Here is an 18,496-nt window from a genome sequence, read left to right as displayed (position 1 = left end):
ATTCACTATGTGTGTCTAAGATCTTGCCAAGTGTCCAAATAAAACTTCTTTAACCAAATTTGGACAGTCCACACTGTGATTTTGAAAACACTGCACTAAGTGCGCTTATCGAGATTACTATTCACTCTAAAAAAATGCATAATAAACTTAGTACTGAAAAATTCTAAATATTCATATTAACCTATAGTGAAAATCGTTACCGAAATTCAACCCCGAAGTGCCACTAAAAATAATTTCACAATTTTCAACAGACGTTTCGTCCGGAATTATGAAAATAGGCTATTGTGCCATAAAATCCTAAATAATCCACTATGTCTAATGGCGTAGACTATAATACATTCTGACACTTCTAACCATCTCAAATAATTAAACTCATAAATCTAGCACCATAGTGAGTGATAACACTAATTATGATGACAGACTAAAACCTGACCAATTGGTCGATTCGTAAAAACTTGTGGGATTTTCACGATGTTCCTAAGGTCAATAGAAATTCTACCAGTGAATTTCTTGTGGGCTATTACACCAACCATCAACAAACATGCTTAAAAAAAATTTTGCAACACTAAAAACTCATATCCTCGTTTCTAAAATCATGCTAAGATATCAACATACTCATTCCATAAAAATCTTAAACTTACTACATCAACAAAAAATGCCAAAACATCAAGTTTAGGTAAAAAAGGACAAACTCTTATATTTTTAGTCTAATCCTTTTCAAATCAACTCCAATTACTCCAAAAGTCCACAGTCACAATTCTAATATGTTCATCATTCAAACCTAAATGATAGAATACTTGTTCAAACAACCAAAATCACAAAAATACAATCTACACAATCAGTTTGAAAACCTCAAAACTGTGTATAGCATGCTTTGGACTTAAAATAAAAACATTGGACCCTTGATTTTCATGCAATAAACCATCAAAAAATATAACCATTGTAACACTTAGGTCCAGCAACAAGACGTTTTCTAAAAGTTTTGTTTTTGGAATTATACATATGAAGAGCCTAGTTAATTTTTCAAGTACTTTTTTTAATAGACTACGGGCCTAAAATCTTTGTTTTGGCAGATTATGATTTACGTTAATTTTTTAGGACAAGTTGGATTATTTTTAGAAATTGAGTTGAGACCCATATTATTTTTAGAAATTGATTCGAGACCCAAGACTCAAGAAAAAACCCAAGACCCAAGCCCACACCTGTTTGTTTTAAACCATGAAAACCAATTATTAGTTTATGATCAATTTCGCCGCCATGCACAATTCCACTCCCATGCACGTCTCTTTTTATCTAGGGTTTTCTTTTGGGTTCTCAATCGCCTATTTATAATGTGCTCACCCCTGCATGAAAAGAAAACCCTAAGCCACACTCATTTGAAACCATCCCTTCCATGCACACTGCCCTCGCATGACTGTCCACCAGGAAAAACAAACCATGCACCGCTACCTCTCCACGTTCTCGGCTTAGCACTCATTCAATGTTGCACCGTAGCACCACCCTCCACAACCTCCATGCAGTCATTGTCATTGCCTCACAGCACCTACTAGCACAGCCACACACAGTTGCTTCACGGAGTCATCTTTGCACCCCCGTTGCCATCCAACACCCTCACGGAAGCCCAAACGAGTGTGCCACTACTGTCTCTATGTTACAACCCCCATAGCACTATCCCTGCACCACCACCGTGAATGCCCACTACTCAACCAACCCACAACCTAGTATGCCACCACGCCCAACTCATGGAAGCTCAGCCCATTACAGCCCTGTTTTTGCAACTCAAAATAGAGCAAGCTTGTTACATTAGGTGACACCAACCACGGCACAGGGAACTCAAAGACGTCATCAGCCCTCCACGTTGTCATCACCTGAGCAGAAAGTGCCACCGAGCACCTCTCGTCACCCATGCTGTTATTCCACTCGGTAAGCCCACGACCTTTGGTTTCTTCTATTCTCCGTCCCTCCCCCTTTTTGCACTGTGTTCTCTCATCATCTTTGTCACTTGCTCTCTTTCTCGTGCTCAGCCACCCAGCTCGACGGCGTCTTCGCCACATTGCACCCAGCTCCGTCTCAGCTCCTCCTCTCTTAGTGGTGAGTATCTCACGTTCCCTCACTTGCCATATGCACGTAGCCTCACTGAAACTAGGTTTTTGTTTAGATTTTGATTCTTTAACCACTATTTTTCATAATTACTAAAATACCCTTAAATCCTTTCTAACTTGTATACCTTCTAAGAATTTTTTTTTTTAATTAAATTACAGTACTTTTTAAAGAACCCATGCTGCCTTGGCAAAATTTCTAAAATACTATTGGTTTTACTTGAACTATATTTCCTTTATATAAGAGAATAAATGAAGTTTTAATTTTATTTTTTTAATTGTTCAAAATTTTAGTTTAAGTCGTTTGAATGAAATTTTGACCATCGTGATTTTAAATGTATTACTCGAAAAGGTTAAGTGGGCATCAATGAGTGTGGAGAGTAATGTTTTAAGACACCAGGTTATGAAAATTTTATATTTTTTAGAAAAATAGGTTATTTAAGTATTTCAAGTGTGAGAATCGAAATATTTGTTCAATTGAGAATTTACGAAAGTACGTGAAAATTTTTATAGGCGACGATTGATTTTCGTTCAATACTATTGTGAAGAATTTATGAAAGGCTAAGAAGTTTAGGTAAGCAGAGTTCCTATGCTAGACTTTGCATAAAAATAAAATGGATTGGGTCAATTTTGAAAAATATGCATGCTTTGATATGAAAAGAAACTTGGAACTGTCTCAGTTATTTGTTCTGCATTACTCATGAAATTTTGTATGAGAATAAAGTATTTTCTGGTATGACTGGTGTAGAAATGCACTATTTTGGTATTTTGTTTTTGAACTATGCAAAAGAGAGCGAATATAAAATTTTGTGCATAAATTCTATTTTTTTTTATTTGATTCTATTCCGTTTGGTTCTAACTGATATGATATGATGTGATTTTTGAAAACCTATGGCATAACATTTTGTTTCTACTTCTGTTCCGTTTTGACCTTACCACGGGTGTAAAACTGTGGCCTCTATTCAGATTGGTACCAATTTTTCTGTTTCTGGTCGGTTGGCTGTCGGGGTTTGCACAACCCTACCACGGGGTTTAAACATGGTCTTTGTTCTGATAAGATAAGATGAGATGTTTCAGTTTATGCTATGGCAAAGGGATTTTGATTATGAATATTTTTGAACTTTCGCTCTGATATTTTTGATAACATGTTCTGATTCTGCATTCTGAAAATAGAAAGTGTTTTGTTCTGCATTCTGAGCTTTGTAAATGCTCATGTTTGCATACTAGTATATGTTCTCTGCTTAGTGAGTTGTTAATAACTCTCTCCATATCTCCAAACATTTTTCAGATAATTTTAATGGTTCAGCTGAAGAAGAAGAGTAGGAAATTTTAGTAAGCTGTGATGATCGTAGAGAAATAAGTGCCTGAAGGTATAGGTACTTATTCGAGAGTCATAGTTAGTAAATTGTTTATTTTCAGATATTTTGATGTGTTGGGTTAAGGATATTTTCGAGTCTTTAGGAAGTTTTTAATTTATGTTATTGAAAATTTCTTTATCGTCCCTATGAAGGAACATGGATATTTTGGTTGAGTAAATGAATTAATAATTTTATGGAGTTTTCTAAATTTTATAATTGTGATATTGGAGATGATTTTATGTAATAAGAGCTAACTCTCTGGACCTTCAGGACCGGGGCATTACAACCATATTCCTCACAAATTCTAACTTGATCTAACCATTAAATCTAGCGTCACAAGGCAAAAACTTCATCAAAACATAATACCACACCCGAGTCTCTAGTTTGAGTCCTAAACAAATTCTTGCTTTTATAAAATCATTCCATCAAAGATCTAAACCAATATTTTCCAAAACTACACTCCTAACACACAGACAAAAGCCTCAAGAACAACATATTTGAAGATCAATGCCATTAAATCAAGTTTTCATAACCAAAAATCACAATTTCACCAAAACAAAAAAGGTTTTCAGCCATCCAGTTTCTTACACTTCAAAATAATTCAAAACTCTTTATAAGAACATTAACATGCTATAAATCCAAACTTAACTTTCATATTAACATGTTAACTCTTCCCTATAGCAAGATCTACCAAAGATTTCACCAAACACCTCACAAAACTTTCAAAGTTTCACACAAACATGAAATATGTCACTACCATGATCTTTGCATCATCAAAGTCAAATTTCACCAATAAATATCTCCATTAAATTTTTTTCCACATGTGCCAATGTAAACTAGACTAAAAAAAGAACAAAATATATGAAGATTGTGTCATATAAATCGACTTACAAAGAGCTGGAAATGCAAGGCAAAAACTGCCAGAAATCTACCTCAAGAGCACTCTCGGTTTCTCTCTAGAAAGGTGATGGAAAAATGCAAAGTGTGAAGTGAAAATGAGGGATGCGTGTGGTATAGAGAGGGGCTAACATGAGGGCGTCTGAGTGACCCATGGACGGGAGTTTGGTTGTCAAAAGGAGGGGGACAAAGGGGTTGCACAGCTACTATTTCCAGCTACAGTTTGGAGGAGTGATGGCTAGTGATGGTGTAGCCTTTTTTATTCCCATCAAGTGAGTATTGGATGCTAGAAAATGATGCTAGAAAATGAGTGGTGTGTCAGCCATAGCGTTGGCCTTTGGAGGGGAGAGAAACTTCCTTAAGAAGCTTGACTTGGTGGTGGTTTTCAGTGGGCCAAAAATGGGTCTAACCGATGGGCTTCAATTTGGGATATAGATGGGGTTTCATTTAGTGTTTCGGTTGGATCAAGTTGAATTCAATTTTTTCTTGGCCCAACGTGATTATCAAGACGCAAGATAGTGGTTAAGAGTGTATGAGTGTACAAGTGAGTGATTAATAGCATATGAAAGTTATTAATCCAAGAGATTAAACACTTAAGCCCGGTTTGGATACACAAAACTATCTCATCTCATCTCATCTTATCATTACAACTTTCTCAAACTCCCACACAAAATATCATAAAAAATTAAACATTTTCAAATCTCAAAATAAAAAAACATATTAAAAAATAATATTTTAACAATATTTTATTCAACTTTTAACAAAATATCTCATCTCATCTCATTTGAACTGCGTAACCAGACAATGCCTTAATCAAAATAGGATGGTTTAGGGTTTGGGCCAACATGGGATTTAGGGTTTTGGTTGAATTCCAAATGTTTGGGGTTTAATTAGGGTTGAAACCCTCTTTTGGTTGCCCAAATAGTGTTTTGCTTGGTCGGAATAGTGTTTGGCTCAGGTGGCATGATCACATGGCTTGATTTATCATTCTTTCCATCACAGTTCATGCTCCATGTGACAAGTGTCCTATTAAAATTCTAATGAATGGCTAGAATTGTGCCATGTGTCCAATCAAAAAGTAAGCATAGTGATTCTAAGTGGATTTTGACATTCTATATGGCGATTTGACAATTGTTTTAAAAGATTGCCACGTGGTGCCATATTAGGTGTTACTATTAACTTGAAAAATTGTAAATTATTGCACTATAAAATCCTAAATAATCAAACAAATCTAGTGGTACAATTCTTTTCATGAAATTCTCTTCCTAAGTGCCTTAATTAAATAAGAAGGCACTCCCGGTCTATTCATTCGAGAAATGGGAAACAATGATGGGAACCAAGATAGGCCTAGTCTTAAAGATCATTTGCAACTTCCAGATGGGCCAAGAAGATCAAGGAGACAATGCAAGGATTGATGCAATCCACTTGGGACAAGTTTAGCAAGAGCCCAACATTCAAGATGGGGCTTGAAGGATGAAGATCCAGTTTTAATTCATTTGATCAGCTACGGAAGAGGGCAACGACAAGACTTAAAGGTTTTGGGCTCTTAAAGGATTTCAACTTATTTAATTCATTTAAAAAACTTATTTTATTAGTTTAGACTAATTGAGTTTATTATGGGAAGCACTTAAGGGGGCCTATGCAAGGGTATGTTGGGAAAGTTATTATTTTATTGAACTAGGGTTAGGGTTACTATTGCCGAGTTACTGTAGCGCGGCACTGTAGCTGCGGCACTGTTCATCCATGGGCACTTTTGGAAGATGGGGTTTTATTTTGGCTAGGGTTTGATTAGGTTTTGCTTTAAATACTCTATATAGCCTCATTCTAATCAGTTTATGATTTATGAAATTTGATGAATTTGTTCATTATGAGTTGAGTTTTACTCATCTTGTTCTTAATTGAACTTTTGAACTTATCAAAGGTAAATCACAACCTTTGTGGCGTTCCTCCTTTATAATCTGGGTTCTTGAGACGGGTTCTTCAACGGGTCTAGATTTTAATATAATCTAGGTTCTTGAAATGAGTTCTCATCAGGTCTAGATTCTCCATCCATTTTACTTGATTTTGGCTTTCTTGGGGAGTTTTCAAATTGACTGTGGGTTTAAGGGATTTCATTCCCGCGGGTTCATATCACATAACATTGCACCTTAAAAACCTAAATATTCACCTGAGTCTAATGGTGCATTTCATTTCATACACTTGTATTCTTAAGTACCTTAAATAAATATAAAGGAAACTTTGTCACCATAGTGGGTTGGGATCCAACTATGCTAAATGACTAAAACCTTATCGCTCGATTCACGAAATATTTTCGAGATTTCACAATGTTCTCTAGGGTCTAAAGAAACTCATACATTAAATTTCTTTTGGGTCGTTACAGGCACCCCCTTTGCTCAAAAGCGGTGCTTTTAAGTGTAGACATAAAAAGTTCCACAAGTGCCAAACCTCAAAGATGATAAAACACAAGGAGTTGTTGTCCATAGTTTTTCTTTTAAAGTGAGTTGTTTGTAAAAATAACCCTTACTAATTCTAATTAACTCAATTTTTTTTTTTTATCGAATAAAAGTCATCAATCATCACATTTGAATCAAACTTTCAAAATAATTTTATTCTTTTCATTAATATATTTCATTATGAAATTAAAAAAAAATCCTTGGAATAGAAACGGCCCTGCCCTTTGCGCACGACCTAGACCTTCTCTCCTCTTCTTCTTGTGCCGTGCCTCCCGCAACTTTGCCCATAGTTCAGCGGGTCGTCTCAGATTAGGACCTCTCCTTAGCTCTCTCCTACACATCTCTCTCTCTCACACAGGTTTGGCCATAAACCCATTGAGTTATCTACTTTATTGGCATTCAACGATTTTTTTTCCTCTTTTTTGTCATTAGTATGGTTTTGCAAAGAAGTGGGTGTTTGGGGTGTACTAGTTGTTGTAGCTACAAAACGTGCTTCTTCTTTCATTCCTTTTGTTTACAAATTATATTCATTGAAATAAATTTGTAAGAAATTTTGGGGCCTGGCACCCCCTTTAGATTTGTCCCAGACTGTCCAATCCGACCAATTATGGAAGGGATGTGAGCATATTTTATAAATATTTTCTAATTTCTTACTTGATACATTTAATTTGCCTCTATACACCTCTTTAGACAAATTTCTCATGCCTCCTCTGCTTTGAAAAATTATTTATTTGACACCTTATTGTATCAAGGTTAACGACTTTTGCTCTTTCTTTATATGCTTATTCAATTATTGTTTTTGAGCATCCATCAAAATTATTATGACGCTCCCAAGTCACCACTTGGGATGTAACAGAGTCTTGGAGCTTCGTGACATGTAATACATAGTCACATATCCTCGTTTATGGCAGTTAATATGCAATGCATCCTACTATGCTACTAGCAGTATGTAATAATCGCAGCGAAATAAGGGTGACTAAAAAAAGATTATGCCAAAATGAGCTAAACATCCCAAATGATTAATTAACCATAAATAGATATTACTTCACTTAAGAGGTCCACATAAGTTCAGACATAGAGATAGAATCTCCTTAATACATATACTACATAGTGTATCTATAAACACTAAGATCAAATCAAACATCTTCTCAAGATCGGCCTCATCCTCAACCATTTGAAACCAACGGTTCATCCTGCTCGTCGTATGCCGGTCATGATACAACTTAAGCAACCAACTTGCACAAAGATACGATATGCATGATAAATGATAAACTTGAGATGCATGCTAGAAATGTAGAAAACTACGTATTTGTCTAACATCGAGATTTCTCAACATTTTTCAGAAAAACTTAAATGCACATTTTCTTACAAAGAACATTCTTCACTTCATCTTTTAAAAAATATAACATTTCATCTTTATTAAAGTCATCATTAACATAATGTATGGTATCATCACACCTCCCCTATATGCACTATGAGTACCTACCAGTGACCGTAGTACAACTCACATTGAAACTACATTGTCTGCAGACTCGTAACCCAATGCATTCGTATCATAACATTTCATCATAACATATCATCATCATGTATGCACCCATCAAAATTAGGTGCCATAAATGACTTCGCTTCGGCATTCTTTAAAAAGAATCCATTCGAAACCTGTTAAAGGTTGTTTGTCAACTCAAGGGTTACTACTCCATTTTTAATCACTCCAAAGTGGAGAGAGGAGTTCCATTAGGATAATTTCCCCATCCTAACCTTTGGGTTCATGACAAAATTTATTTTCATGCAATGCTTGAAAAATGTATTTCATGACATGTGCGTGCATAGTAAGTTTCATGAAAAGTGACATTTATAGATGCAATATGCTAAAATAGTGAGAATTTCACATGTCATGTAAGCAAGTAATCAAATGCTCAATGATGTATCATATGATATTTCATGCTCAAAATGACATTTATAAATGAATGTGGCACTTATACAAGAATCATAAATAAATAAATTATCTGAGAGTAAGTTAGAAGCAAAATTACAAACTTTCCAGGTACTTAGGAAATTGGTTTGTCTGCAATAAAAGTTATTCTAAGTTAGGAATTGTAAACCTAAGAAAGATGTTCATAATCAAAAGGGTTCAAACACTAATATTTATAAAATTACCCCCATAATTCCTAAAATTACCACTAAGACCCTAAACTTTCATTCTTTACATTTTGGCTCCAAGTTTCACCGAAGTGCACAAGCTTCATATTTTCCAAGTTCTAAATCCATATATGACCTTAGAGGTATAAGAATCAAACAACTACCATGAAATTTCTACCCAACCCGTGGCATGCTTTTGGTGACCATTTTTGTGATTTCAAGCCTATTGCTTCAATATATGCATGTGTGATCAAATTCCATCAAGTATAATTCCATAAATCTAATCTTAGAACATGTTTATAACTTAGATTCAGGTCACACAAGTTTATCACAACACTAATGCATTGAATAACACCAAATCATCATAACATATTCAAATTGAGTGCATGCAAAATGTTTCTAGCTTATCTTTGTCAATGTGAGTTTTAAAGCCTAAATGAATCATGCATTCTAACGCTCATCTTGATAACAAATCCTTTCCAGATTTTTAACACTCATGTTTTGGGCACTTAGCTAAAATCTCACAAGATAAACTTCGACCATGTGTAACCCGCAACATGCTAGATGATCAACACAAGATCTTGTTTATAAACCTATCATGACATGCTGTTTTCCTTAAATTTAAACCTTCAATAGTTCTTGAAGATATTAGTAAAACATATAAGATCATATCAAGACATGTCATGGCTAAAATTCCATCCCAAAACAGTTTATTCAAACATAACTTCAAATCTGAACCTAAATGCATATCTTCAAGTAAAACCTTATGTAACTCAATCAAAATCCTCATTCTCATGCCCTAATTCAAAGCCTAGCATGTCAATCTAACACCCAATAAGAGATAAGGCAAGATACTTATAGAAATCGTGACCCTTGAGCTCTCAAAACTCAACTCACTTCAAGAACCTCACTTAAACTACTTGGCTTCAACCTTTCTCTCACACTATGAGTGTTTTGCTCTCAAGAATACTAGAGGAAGGCTAGAGGAAGTTTTATGAAGAAGTGAGGGGTGAAGGGGATATTTATAGGATTCAATTGAAGGGTGCGACACAAGGAAGAGCACGGTTTGGCTAAAGGGTGAGGGTTATTAGTGGTGGATATGGGCAGTGGAGTGTTAAGTGCAACAATTCAGTTGTGTCATCACTTTGGTCAGTTGAATAGTGGCCTAAAGCTTCATCACTAAACCATGGTCAAGTGCTAGAAGGTGTCCATAGGTGCAGGGGGCTGTATTGGTTAAGAATTTTGGAAGAAAATCACAAAGAAATACAAGTGATGGCCGACAGTTTTGATTCTTCAAAGCTGTCCAGTTTCGATCCCTTTCTTGTTCTATCCTCTTGGTCTGATTTGAGGGCATAATTACAAGCATTGAGTGGCTTTCTTAGGTGTGTAAAGAGTTGTGAGTGGTGGTCACTTGGTTGTGTTTGAGCAGAAAATGAAGGAAAAGTTTTGGATGCACATAGGTTTCAATCAACATGACTCACTACACCTTCCTATTTGCCAATTGGTTTAGAGATTTACAGAAGGGGATTGGCCAAGCTCCTAATGGATTGCTTTGAAGCACTTTCTAAGAGTGAAATGTGTAGAGGTGGTGGCATGAGAGGGTGTGACACGCCCAAATTTCTGCTAGAGATCGGACAGACATCTAAAGTGTCAGGACATGCAACATAACATTGCATGCTCTCGTTCACGACAAATAAAGATGCAATGCACCTAGCATGCATCTAATAGTTTGCAATATTCGCAACGGATAATTTTTCTTTCTTTCTAGAGCAATACTATGCAAAAAAATAAAAGATATCCCAAATACGTAAAACATAATCCATAAACATTAAAGTGGTAGACCTTCTTGATTACATCATGAGTGCAAAAGGTCTGTAATTATAAGAGTACTTGAGACCGAGCTCCTTAAGAACAAGTAGGAACTGAAGCAACTACTAGGCTAATCTATTGAGTAGCTCACACAACTCAGTCAAGCATGCCATAATACTAACGATAAATGAGAGCATTGAGCTCCACGTTGTACCATTTCCATCGAATCGACCGTCTCTAGTCGGTCGACCTCTAGTGCGCCTCCGGATCCTGACACATGGTCTACCATTCTAGGGAGAATGGTAGTTTGGATTACCACGGTGAGATTTTATTACAAATCTTAGCAAATTAACAAATAACTTAACACAGGTCAAAGATGCATGCATGATAGTAAAAGTAGGAATGTATACATGGTTATGAATAAACTTGACGTGACTTGACATTTAATATGGCATGAATTGACATGACTTGAACTTGAACTTGAGTATAGACTGAACTGAAACTAAACTTGACATGACATGAACTTAACTAAGACTTGACTTGACATGACATGAACTTGAATGTGAGTTGAGTTAGACATGAACTTAAACATGAACATAAACATAAACTGAACTTGAAGTGAAATTGAATATGAACTTAACATGGATTGAAACTTGAACTGGTCGTGAACTTGAAACATGAACTGAACACGTACTTGAGCTTGAATAACATTAACTTAAACATAACGTAACATGAACTTGAACTTAACATAACCTGAACTTGAACTGAACTTGAAACTTGACATGACATGAGCTTAATCTGAATAACATGAACTTGGAATCTTGTTCAATAAACTGAACTTGAGCATGAACTTAAACATGAACTCTGACAATCAAAATTATTTCGCCAATTATTTCCTCAGGAAAAGTGAACAATCAGAATGAGTCCGCCCAACATATTTCGTCAGAGATACTCAGGACAATCAGAATGATTACACCATGAGTATTTTAAATTAGATACCCTAACAATTAAAATGATTACACCCGGAGTACCTAGTAATACTCACACAATCAGAATAATTATGCTAGGAGCATTTGAGTAGATGTAGACATAGTGATTACATCACGAGTATTTCAGGCATGACTGACTGATAAAATACTATTTTAGAGACACTCTATACTCGAGACATGATGTGAACTGGAATGAAATGACAGATGACATGACAAACGTAATGTGACATATACATGAGATGCATGACTTGTCATAACATGAAACAGATAAAAAATACGTAACATGGCATAACATGTAACTCTACGTGAAATGAAATAACGTGTAACATATAACATTACGTGACATGGCATAACGTGCAACAGATAACTATTTCGTGAGAGAATATAATATGTGTAACATATAAACGTATAGTGACATGGCATGGTATGACATATATGATAACATAAGTACAGAACCAATAGTTCTCTTACCAACACACATACACAGTAATTTGACAATAAGTTAAAAGCTAACTTACAATGATCATCGCGTTATAGGGATTAAGCACGAAACACGAGAAACTGTAAGTAGAGATTCTAAAAGTTAGAAACTTTATCACTGACAACTACAAACATGAAAAACACTAACTTAGAGTAAAATGGTCATTTTACCCCTAACTTAAGGATTTCACATCCTAAGTCTAAAAATTACCAAACTTTACATTCTTCATGTAAATTTTGTTCTAAATTCAAATATCAACTTAGAAAAATTTAAAACCAAACACAACAACGAAAAACATCATAGGTCTGAAACTTCCAAAGGCCATATCTCTTGATTTTTATTGCAATTTCTTCCAACTCCAAAACTAGGGGTGTAAATTCAAACCGGAAAACCGGACCGGACAGGACCGAACCGGACCAGTTTTATCGGTTTTGAACCGGTCCGGTCAGGAACCGATTTTTAAAACGTAAAAACTGGCCAGTTCCGGTCCGGTTCTGGTTCCCGGATTTTTTGGACCGGACCGATTGATTAAAAAAAATAAAAAATAATATTTTTATATATAAGTTTTATACAAAATATTTTATATATATATATATTAAATATTAATATATATAAGGTTTATATATAATGTATAATTATAAATTTTTATGTGAAATTTTATATATAACATATATATTCATATATGAAATAATTTTTTATTATAATTTATAAATTATTACATAAAATGTTAATACTAAATCACTAAAAGTTTATAACTAATACTAATATATAACTTATAACTATACCAATAGTCTAATATTAATACTATTATATAGTCTAATATATTAATAAAAGTATAAAACAGTTTTTTTTAAATTAATTTTTTTTTATAAACAAATTTTTAATGAAAAATTGTGAAATTTACATTTTAAAAAAACCGAAAAACAGGACCGGACCAGACCGGAAACCGGTAAAACCGGAAGTACCGGTTTAGGAGGGTAACCGGTGCGTAATCGGTTTTGAAAAATACAAAACCGGTACATACCTGTTCGGTCCTAGATTTTATCCAAAACCGGACCGGACCGGACCGGACCGGTTACACCCCTATCCAAAACTCATGATCAAACCAAAATATTGCAACAAAGATTCCCATATCCTAAGTTTAAAAACATGTTTAACACATCCAACTAAAATATGCTTCTCATAGACAGAAAAAGTTTTAGTAAAAAGATCCAAACATTTTAACAAAAATCCAAAACTTACTTCTAACATGTTCATAATATATTCCTAAGAACTCACATGCTTTGAGTCAACACATAAAAGTCAATAAAAATCACAAACTCTCACTTGAAGTACTCGGCTCCAACAATTAGTCAAAAATAGAATTTTTTTTATCAATCTTTCTTTGATCAAACACTTGTCCGAGCCATACCATGATGGGATCTTCAAACCAAAACATCATATGGTTTGAAAATGTGTCCTAAAGTAGAGCCAAGTATTAGACTTAAAATCAAATGGCTAGAAATAAATCAAAATATGGATCTAGCTGAAATCATCAAACTTTTGACCCAACCGAGTATTCTCTTGCATAAAAATTCATATATTTGAAACTAACACCAAAACTCTTCAACCTAGCATCCTAAAATGTAGATAAAAGACTTAGAATCATCAAATAAAAGTATCAAAGCCATTGAAGTAAGATTAAACCATAAAAGATCCAAACTTTCTTAAAACAAAAACTGTTTTTCCTCTTCCAATTTCTATGTTTCTAGATATGAGAAAATATTTCATCAAATCTTTAATTATGAAACTAATCTCCAACAAATATTCATATAAACATGTTGAAAATACTCCATAAACATTTCGGACCAATATTTGTCCATTACCTTGGTCAAAAACTCTAAAATACAACACAATATTCAGATTATCGCCCAGATTGCCCTTTCCATAGTTAAAATGACTTTAAATTGATCAAAGATCATGAAATCAAACAAAAAGGATACTCACCGAAACTAGACTCAAATATGAACAAATTTTATGAAGGAATCATTGTAAGAAGATACTTACAAAAGTTCTAAAAGTGGCACGCAAAAAGCCTTTGGAATTTGCTCGAGAGAGCTTCTGAGAGTTTCTTTCCAAGAATGGGGTTGTAAAGTGGTGAAGTGAGGGAAATGGTGACCTGCACGCCTCAAGTACTTCTGAAAAGGGAGGTATGGTTTTGTATAAAATCCTGAGGTATGGTGGTTAGGTAAAAAAAAGGTAAAAATAGTGACGAGGAATGGCTATTATTGTCACCTTGTAGAAGGGAGATGATGAGGTGGATTTTCCTCTCACATCAAGGTACTATTTGGGTCTACTAAGGGTAGTGGTTGACCTGTCATGGGTGAGTGGAAACTTTCTCAAGAAATTTTACCAAAGTGGCCAAAATTTATATCTTTAATAGACCTTAAACAAGTGTGCTTCATTTGGGGTTTAAAGAGGGTTTGGTTAGAGTTTGAAATGCTATCAAGTAAGGTTGCTAGCCGCATGGTGCAGGGCGAGGGAGACCCTTCCCCACACCATGTGGTTTCTTCCCACGCCACCCGCCCCCAGGGGTGGGAGAAAAAATCCATATCCACCCAGTCCCCCAGCCTAGACCAACACATTGGGTCTAAAAAATTATTTTTAGGTCCAAAAATATTTTTTTGGACCCAAATTATAATATAACTAAAATGATAAATTAAAATTTATAAATACAGAAGGAATTTAAACTCATTATAGTTATATTTTGGCTTGTCTTGGCCTCCTAGGCCAACCTTTATATACGAGGTCAAAGCAATACAATAGTCATACTTAAGCAATGTGGGACTTGCTTTGTATGACTATTGTATTGCCTTGGCCTCCTATATAAAGGTTGGCCTAGGAGGCCAAGGCAATCCAATAACTTGAATACAATTTCAAGTCTTTAATAAATTGTATATATGCAATATATTTATTTATATATATATAAATATAAAAAAAAAATATTTTTATATATGTGGAGCGGAGCTGAGCGGGGGGCTGGGCCCCGCTGCTCATCCCTACTATTAAGCCCAAATCTAATATTTCTTCGCCCAATCAAATTTTCAAGGTTTAAAGGATTGAATAATGATGTCATAACATGAGTTTGAAGAATTAATAGCATGTGAAAGTGATTTAATCAAATGATTAAACACATTGCTAGAAAATCGAATCAAATAGGGTTTGGAGGTCAACTTTAGGGTTTGGGGAAACCGTTTAGGGGTTTTGGTTTCAACCAAGATTTTGGGATTTCAATTGGATTTCAAGTATTTATGATTTCACTAGGGTTGAAACTTTCTTTGGTTTGGCACATTTTGGATGGTTGAATGGAATAGAGTTTTGCTTAAGTGGCATGATCTCACACATTGATTTCCTTCACAATCCATCTCATGGTTCCTCTTGGTGCCAAGTGTCCAATGCTATTCACCAAGTGTGGCTAAAATTTTTTCAAGTGTCCAAATAAAACTACCCTAACCTAATTTGGATATTTCACACTATGATTTTGAAAACACTACACTTGGTGCTACTATTGAGGTTACTATTCACTTCGAGAAAGTGAAAACTAAGCTTTGCACTAAAAAATCTTAAACATACACACTACACTAACTATGCAATTTTTTTTTATCAAAATCTATCCCTGAAGTGTCTCGAAATAAACAAAATACATTTTCGAACAAGCCTTTCGTCTGAAAATCAAAAATGGGATTATTGCGTCATAAAATCTTAAATAATCAACTATGTCTAATGGCGCAGACCATATTGCATTCTGTCACTTCTAACTACCCCAAATAAATATAATTGCGCTTCTCCTATCATGGTGAGTTGTAACACAGAGTATGCTGACAGACTAAAATCTACACGAATGGTCGATTTGTGAAAACTTATAAAGTTCATACGAGGTTCCTAAAGACTATAGAAATTACAGCATTGAATTTCTACAGAGATGTTATAGAGGGTGGCCAATTTAGGTACAAAAAATCCTTGAAAGAGTAAGGGTATATGGTTTGTGTCATTTTTTCATTTCCTAGGTGAATAATGGTGATTTAGCTTGGCTTATGGAATCTTCTTTGGCCAACTCTTAGGTCTAGTTTTAGGTGATATAATGAGGTTTGAATGGTGCAGAAAGTATTCATGAAATCTTGTGGAAGAGGTGTGGCTTTGGTAGCTTGTCGAAGGGTTGCATGGTTTTGCACCAAGGGTGCCAATTGGTGGGTTATGGGGGCATTGACATATCTTAACCTCAAGTGACATGGATTGGGTTAATTTTAACCTTCAAGGGTTGTCTAAGACTGATGCAAAACAAGTGTAAAGGACAAAAATTTCAAATCTCAAGTTATGAAGCAAAGGGTTTCAAGAAAACCATGCAAGTCAAGATGCTTTGAGTTACTATTCATAGGTGAGATGAATAGTAATTCTTAACTCAAGTTAGGAGCCTTACCATGGTTGAAAGAGAACCCTAGGGGCATGTGGTTGGGGCTTGGGTAAGATGGAAACCAATGGTATGGTGTATGTGGATACCATTTGGAAGAATGAATGAAATAAAAGCCTTGTGCTTCTAGTGTTGGGCTCTTTACTGGGCCATATGAACAAGCCTTTGTTATGGGCCTAGAAGTGGACCTTTCCTTGGCTTTATGTCTAGATCTATTAGGCCATCCCTAGGCCTAATAATCCATTAGGTTGGGTCTCAACTTTGGGTCTTTCCTAAATTGGACCTATAGCCTTGGATCTTGCTAAGTTGGGTTGGGCCCCATAGTCTATATGCTTACTAAGTTGGGCCTAGTATCTTGTGTCTATCAAGTTGGGTTTAAAGTCTTAGGGTACGTTTGGGTAGTGAGAATACTTGAGAAATGTTGAGAATGTTTGTGAATAGTTATGAATAGAGATTGAAGTGAGTTTGTGGGTCACATTCAGAGTATTTTGAGTTGTTTGGATGTATGAAATATGTTGAATTGTTGACTTTTGGATAGATAGTTGAAAAATGTGAAGGTCCCATAAGTATTATAGTGATTTTATTTTTAGTAATAAATATTATATTAATTTTATTATAGTGATTTTTTAATATTAATAAATATTGTAATGATTTTATTTTATTTTTATATATAATAATGATAAATATTATAATGATTTTATTTTTAATTTATATATAATAGTGATAAATATTATAATGATTTTATTTTCAAATATATAATAGTGATAAATATTATAGTAATGTTATTTTTTATTTATATATTATAGTGATTTTATTTCTTATTTATATATAATAGTGATAAATATTATAGTGATTTTATTTTTTATTTATATATTATTGTGATTTTATTTTTTCTTTATTATAGTGATTTTATTTTTTTATTTATATATAATAGTGATAAATAGTGATTTTATTTTTTATTTATATGTTATAGTGATTTTATGTTTTATTTATATATTATAGTGATTTTATTTTTTATTTATATATTATAGTGATTTTATTTTTTATTTATATATTATAGTGATAAATATTATAGTGATTTTTTTATTATATATTATAGTGATTTTATTTTTTATTATATATTATTGTGATTTTATTTTTTATTTATATTTAATAGTGATAAATATTATAGTGATTTCATTTTTTATTTATATATAATAGTGATAAATATTATAGTGATTTTATTTTTTATTTATATTTAATAGTGATAAATATTATAGTGATTTTATTTTTTATTTATATATAATAGTGATAAATATTATTGTGATTTTATTTTTTATTTATATTTAATAGGGATAAATATTATTGTGATTTTATTTTTTATTTATATTTAATAGTGATAAATATTATAGTGATTTTATTTATTTTTCATAGTGATAAATATTATAGTGATTTTATTTTTTATTTATATATAATAGCGATAAATATTATTGTGATTTTATTTTTTATTTTTATTTAATAGTGATAAATATTATTGATTTTTTATTTATTTATATATAATAGTAATAAATATTATAGTGCTTTTATTTTTTATTTATTTATATATAATAGTAATAAATATTATAGTGCTTTTATTTTTTATTTATATTTAATAGTGATAAATATTATAGTGATTTTATTTTTATTTATATATAATACTAATAAATATTATAGAATGTTTGTGAATAGTTATGAGTAGAGATTAAAGTGGGTTTGTGGGTCCCATTGAGAGTATTTTAAGTTGTTTGGCATGTGGAGTATTTGAAATAGTACGAGAATACTTGAAAAGTGATGAGGTATGTTGGC

Source organism: Juglans regia, chromosome 3, assembly GCF_001411555.2.
Source record: "Juglans regia cultivar Chandler chromosome 3, Walnut 2.0, whole genome shotgun sequence".
Taxonomy (NCBI): Eukaryota; Viridiplantae; Streptophyta; class Magnoliopsida; order Fagales; family Juglandaceae; genus Juglans; species Juglans regia.
This window is presented reverse-complemented; position numbering follows the sequence as displayed.